Here is a 6,863-nt window from a genome sequence, read left to right on the forward strand (position 1 = left end):
AGCAATTATTTTATCTGTCAACTATCAGGCCAGACCTAAAGCGATATTTGAAATACCTTCGCCCTATTATAACGGACTTTCTTATCGTACTTTGAAAACTTCCCTAGAACGAGTAGTGCAGTAGTGAATTGGTTGACGCAAGTTGCGGTCACACTATGACAGTGGCTGCAATTGCTGAAAACTGTCACTGTTTCGCAGGCTTCATGCTGGTTTTTGCGCCTTCATTTATCACAAATACTATAGCACACTACTTCTGGACCAGTCTATTACACACTTATATTAATATTTACTTGCATTATTTTAAATTAAAACTTTTTTAAACCAATGTACATTTACCATTATCTATATAGCTTTAGATTTTAAAAGATTGTAATAAATATTTTTTAATCAGTAATTATAAGATGAAACAACAACTATTTTTCATTAGGCTACCAACCATTTTTTCCCTTGTTTTAATTTTAAATCTTTTATGTCTTGGTTTTGATAAATAATTATTTCATTCTTACGAAAAAAAAGACTGGTGAGTTGTAAGCCAATCCAGCAAATGGACATATCATTGTTCTTGTGTTATTCACAAACAACTTGGATAAAAGATTTAAAAAATAATAAAAGGAATGAAATTGAACGAAAACAATTAGGCATAAATCAAAAGTTTTATATAAATGATTATTATAAATAAGTAAATACCTGTATATATTTATTTATTATTTTTGTTGAAGAATTATCACACCATCAAGGGCTATAAGTATTGTCTTTCTAAGTTTACATTCATACCATATATATACAGAAAAAAATATGAAGGAACAGATATAAACAAATGATAACGAAAAAATGTAATAACACAAAAACCGAAATGATAACATTTTGTTTTTAAATTAAATCAGGAATATATGGATTAATGATATCATTTAATGATGAAAGCTATTGGCACTTATAAATCATTCAGTATATGTTTAGGTTTTTTAATCATTCTTTTGAAAACTTATCAGTAGAAAAATATAGAAGTTATAATGAAATACTAGGTACATTCTTTAAAATATTAATGAAAATGCTATATATATATATTTTTTTTTAATTCAGATCAAGACTTTAGACAAGAAGTAAACAAACAGAGGAGAAATGACTCTGAGGGAAAGAGCAGGGTATAGGATCATTTGGAATGCCGGCCGGACAGGCAGAGCCCGGGCCGGGAGGAATGCTGCCGGTAGTTGGCGAGTCGGCCGTTGGAGAGCGCTGTCCTAGAGTGCGCGCGCATGCCCACATTCCTCCGAGGGCACACTCCCACCACCTACCCGCCTTCACTCGCTAACATTTCAAATCCAAGCTGTGTGTCAGTGTTTGTGAGAGTTCTGTGAGTACCTCGTCAGTGGATTACGCTTTTGGATTACGTTCTCATCTCGCATTTTTTTTTAATTTGGATAACCGCCGTCCAACAGCCTGTTTTTAAGTTAAAGGTGAGTAAGAAAAAAAAGGCATTTATTGCTAAATCTTTTTTACGATCTTGGAAACATTTATTTCGTTTTAACTAAATTTTATATTTGACAATCGCGATAACAACAGGTCATTTCACAGGTTTCGACTATAATTGACTTCCTGAAGATTTGCAAATCTCCTAAATTCTTTACTTAATGTATACTACTTTTTCCAGATTGATTACACTTAATTAATCATCCGATTTTACGTACTTTATGGCACCCCCTTATTTTTTGAAGACATCAATAAACATAAATAAATATATAGTCTGTATCTGTAGTATATAGACGCCTCGTAGAGGCGTAGCCTTGATAAAACCACTCCGGTCGGCTCCTTGAAAATTACACTTCTGCATTCTTGACATTCCTTTGAAAGAATAACAGATAACCTTGCGTAAAGCTGTTACTTTTCAAATTCGCTTGACTTCCAGTTATTATCAGTATGTTCTGCTGCCAGGCGATTGTGTTGTAGCGGAGCCTTACGTGGGCGGTTTCATAGCTTCCTCCGAAGCCGGCCGCCGACGCACTCCGGATCAGCTGGATACGGAGATGATTTGAACGGTCGGTTCAGAGGGCATGTGCTCCACTTGCGTGAGATTTTCTCTTTTCGCTCCCCCCCCTCGGAATAGTTTCCAAGAAAGTTATAGGCCGACGGGACTCGGTATTATGCGGACTGACCTGGATGCCGGCGGCCGCTAGGAATCTCCTCCTACTTTCTCGGGAACTGGAAGGGGATTGCCCCGGGATGCCGCCTCATTCTCGGCTCTGAACCTCGTACATTCCAGAGTAGCTCCCGCCTCGGGACCGGTTCCCGCCCCTCCATTCCCGCCTCTTCGCTCTCTCATTACTAGTTCTCGCCGCTTCTTCTTGTCCTAGACTCTTTGAGTCTCTTCCTTCCGTCCATCCTATACCTCAAGTCATTTATTTACTTTTGCTTAAATGACTTCAACGCAAATTACAATTTCATGACTCATACATTGTCACGACATATAACTTTTTGGTTTCCGTTTTGCTCTTCTCGTGATTACAAGACCTCAGATTTCTTCTTATTCTATACTTATACAACTTTTGAAATCAGAAAGATAATCTGTAAATTAATGAGTAAAACTTAAACTTTAAAATTCCTAAAAAAAGGAAAAAAAATATTTATTCCCTAATTTATAAATCGTAAATCAATGCATAGCGTTATAGTGTAACCTTCATTTTTAAGATTCCCTAGATCGTAGTTCTCTGCTTTTAGAAAATAATGACCATAAAGAAATTTTGAATCTGTATTAATTATATAATAAAACATAGCAGCGTTAAAATCGTTTTTAGGTACTATCAATTTTTTTTAGTTATTATATAAATAATTTAAACAAAGATAAGGGCAATTTTCAGTTTTCCCTCTCATCATTTAAACCCTTATAAGATAACGAAAAATGTAAACAAGGTAGTTGCATCATTAAATAGATACGCGTATGTATTTAATTGTTTTAAAATTTGTTACGAAATAAAGATACATTTTTGTTTCGTTATTTGCACATTTTTTTCTGTAGCTGAGCTATCACATGTTCCGTCAGTTTATTACTTTTTCAAGTTAATTTTTTCTAATTTTAACTATGTATGACAATAATTAATTTATTTTTGTAGTCCTAAATATTTATATTTATATTAAATAGAATCTTATCTCAAAACACTGTGAGAGTATAAAAGTATTAGTAATTATTAGACCGATGAATAGTTTTGGATGATGCATTGGTTAAATGTTATTTTAATCTTGACTAACAGTGTTCACTAATCGTTAAAGCAAACATAATGAACCATTATATTGAAATGTCAGAATAAGCCAAAAATGTACGCATGCTAATGAAATTTATGAACAACAAACTCCAATGATTGTATGTTTTTATTTATTTTTGCAAATTAAGGGACTTTAGTCTATATCGTATATCTTTAGCAATACTTTATTGCTACATGATTTCTTACTTATTTTATTTCTTAATTTATTATTCTTCATGTACTTATTGAACTGATAATGGGTTTTATCATTGGTAATATTACGCCTCATCGTTCTGAATCATTATTTTTACAGGATCCTTTAAATGTTTTTATTTATAAGGAAATAGAACTTTATTTATTTACGATTATTTCCACCACTACTAATTCTTATCTTTTCTATTTGAAAAATTATACTACTTTATGGAAATAAAAATATTATTCCAGATGCTAAAGCTTGCGTGGGCGTATTTATCTACCTCCTAAATCAGCACACACTTCATCGCAAGGGTTGCGATTTCGGTCTTTGACCTCTTTGACCATTTAGTTGGAGTTTAAACAAAAATATTTCAATAAACCACAAAAACGTGTATAATTGTGAAGTCCAATGTAGAAAAAAAATTATTATTATCAGTATGATTGGAATGACAGTGTTTAGCTGTGAAGTTACTATCATGACAGAAAGATAATACAATCGGTATCAGATTGTTTTATTATGATGAATGCTATTTAATGATTCACAATGAATCACATTTTTTTATGGTTCATAACTATATTTTTGTTTATTTAAAACAAATTAATGAATAGGTGTATATATATTTGCGTGTGATTACATAATTAATTTAACATGATCTAGTGGCTATATAAAGCTTGTACTGGAAGCTTCTATAGGCATCATTTTTATCCCAACAACAGAGGCAAGGTGTACATTGAATAGCTTGTCCTTGGTGTGATTACCATATCAATATGAATTGACTTCATACCCGCTCTATTGACAAATCCACCTTAGGAATGCGGTGTTGTGATGAGTCTCACTATAATAAACAAGGACTCATTTTCATTCATGTTTTCTTAAATGCTACCCAAATACATTGGGTTGCTATAATACGGTCATATTAGGTATCTTACAAACTCTAAACTTTTTAAAAATAAAAAAGAAATACATATATAACAATATATAGTGTTATGTTTTTATAACTAAGCTACATTACATTTTTTTATTTGTTCCTTTGTCAATTTTTTTCTCTTTACTTTTTCTTGACAGTATCTATTTCATCCTTTATATTCCATTCTCGTATATCTCATGTTTCTCTTTTCTAGTGATCCGTAGGAGATATTCAATTCATAAGTTACAAACTAATATAAAAGTTGATAACAGATAAATAAGGTTAAAACAAATATTTTTTTATATATTTTCTGAGCCTGAAAATACTTCTAGACGTTCAGTTGTTTGTAGATAATTTTTTTTTTGTATAAATAATCTTTTGTTAGGAACAAAATTAGTTTCCCAGACATCATGGAATAAACGAACTCTTTAATAACGATTGAATAGAGCAATCATAATTCAAACAATGTCCTACTTGTGCTATTGCTTATGGGTTCGGTTTTCTCTTTTCAATAATAATAAGAAGTATATATTGATAATTAATATAAGCGTTTTATTTATAGTTTTATTTTGAATAGTATAAGTTTAATATTTTTTCAAATTAATACTTTAGCTCACTCAGACTCTGTATCATTCCAATTAGTAACTTGACGCGGTTTCGTAACAAAATTATCGAATGCGATAAAATTCAAGACATGCCTTTCAAGATAATACTAAGCTTGAGGTAATTACGATTATCCTTCAAGATCTCTGCTGACAAAGAGCGGGGTAATATTACTGTCCAATTATCAATATAAATAATGAGAATAAAAAAGGTTTTAAAATTTAAGGAAATTTTATTTTAATGCACAAACCACCTATTATTTTGAAAGTTATATCAAAAACATTCCTGATAGTTAAATGAAGTTGGTCATCTTAAACTTGTATTGCATTTTTTAATTTATTTTTCAAGAAATGTTGTAACACTAAAAACCGGTTTGCTAGTACTTTTTGAAGAAAGAAAAATTTTGTAACCTGAAATAGTAGAGTAACCTTTCGACACCTTCGTACTAAATTATTAAAAATCAATATACTTCACTTATTCAAGTTAATTTATCGTTTCATATATAAATTAACTTTTGGACTGCCATACACATACGGAAACAATAACTTTAAGGAAGATTAAAATCAATCTATTTATTCGTTGAAAAAAAAAGTTTAAATTTAATTAAAAACATAATAATAGCTGACAAAGATTTGTTTATATATGAAAAAGAAAAATTGATAAATTACACATATACATAATATTGTAAAACATGGCGACAATGGGAGAAAACAAAGTTGGGATTCCGTACAAATTTCAATTAGAAGTTAGAAAAGATAATCCTACAAAACCGACTCAATTAATTTTAAAATTTTCATCTTTTTAACACAATTTTGAGTGCTGTTGATGTTTGTGGAACCTTAAAAAATATTTGGATAGATTTGACTGAAATTGATGACTTTTATGGTATTTTCTGCCTTGAAAACAACCCTATACACAGAATTGGGCTAATATATATTAATGCAATTATAAGCTAAGTCTATTAGTGAAACGTCCGATAAAAATTAATAATAACATTATGAATCATTGGCGTAGACAGGATTTCACCAGGGGGAGGAGGAAATCTCCATTATATGTATACAACATAAAATCGAGCTTATACTTAATTATTGTACATAAATACATACAATACACATAATAAATTCAAAAATATAAGAGCTGATGAAGAGGTTTGCTATGAGAGCATTAGCCTTCTTTAATTTATTTTCAACTAAGTTTCTGAAAATTATTAAAATGACAAACTGTAAGTTACAATAGGAAAAATGGAATCTGAAAAAGGTTCTTTTTTATTTGTGCTCATTGAATCCTCCAAAAAATCTAGGAAGGTGCCGCGACTCCCCCTTGCTCCTCTCTGCCTACGCCTATGCTAGGAATAACATCCTTAAGTTATGAGTGGTAATTTTAAAAAGACAGGACCAAATACCTGCTGTTACTTATTTAAATTATGAACCTTAGTAAGTTTTTCTGATTCCAAACAAAGAAAAAAAAAATAGATTTTAAACGCATTTTCCTTCTGGGTGCAAATCATTTCTGTAATTTGTACAAAAACATGAGATTTCTTATCTTAAGCCGCGTAAACCATTATTTCCTGTACGCGTTAATTGTTTAATGTGTGCTAGTTTGGAGAAAATAATATGAAAAAAATCGACACTTTATAAAAAGTGTATGACTACTAATAATATTTATTGTAATTACATTCATTATTCATAGAACCGAAGACACTCGAGAAGCACAGAACTAATAAATAGTAATTTATGACATTTTAATCTGTTGACCTATTTAATGAAATGAGAAATTAAATTATCTATATTCATTGTTTATCATAAAAGTAAGCATAACTTTCTCATTAATATTTTATTTATTTAGTTGCACTAATTTGTTACAGTTTTTAAACTATAACTTATTAACGTAAATTATTTATATACTATATATTACTAATGTTTAC

The 6,863-nt window shown here is 30.6% G+C and overlaps 1 protein-coding gene across 1 annotated transcript in view; it reads left to right on the plus strand.

Moving 5' to 3' along the window:
* Positions 1-1,284: 1,284 nt before the first annotated feature.
* Positions 1,285-6,863, plus strand: part of ex (expanded) — an 89,928-nt gene continuing 84,349 nt past the window's right edge. The window contains exon 1 of the mRNA XM_014425875.2: positions 1,285-1,454. The gene's annotated coding sequence lies outside the window, so the exon portion shown is untranslated. The remainder of the gene's footprint in view (positions 1,455-6,863) is intronic.

This window comes from Halyomorpha halys, unplaced genomic scaffold (assembly GCF_000696795.3).
Source record: "Halyomorpha halys isolate HHAL.00 unplaced genomic scaffold, Hhal_1.1 Scaffold540.1, whole genome shotgun sequence".
Classification (NCBI taxonomy): Eukaryota; Metazoa; Arthropoda; class Insecta; order Hemiptera; family Pentatomidae; genus Halyomorpha; species Halyomorpha halys.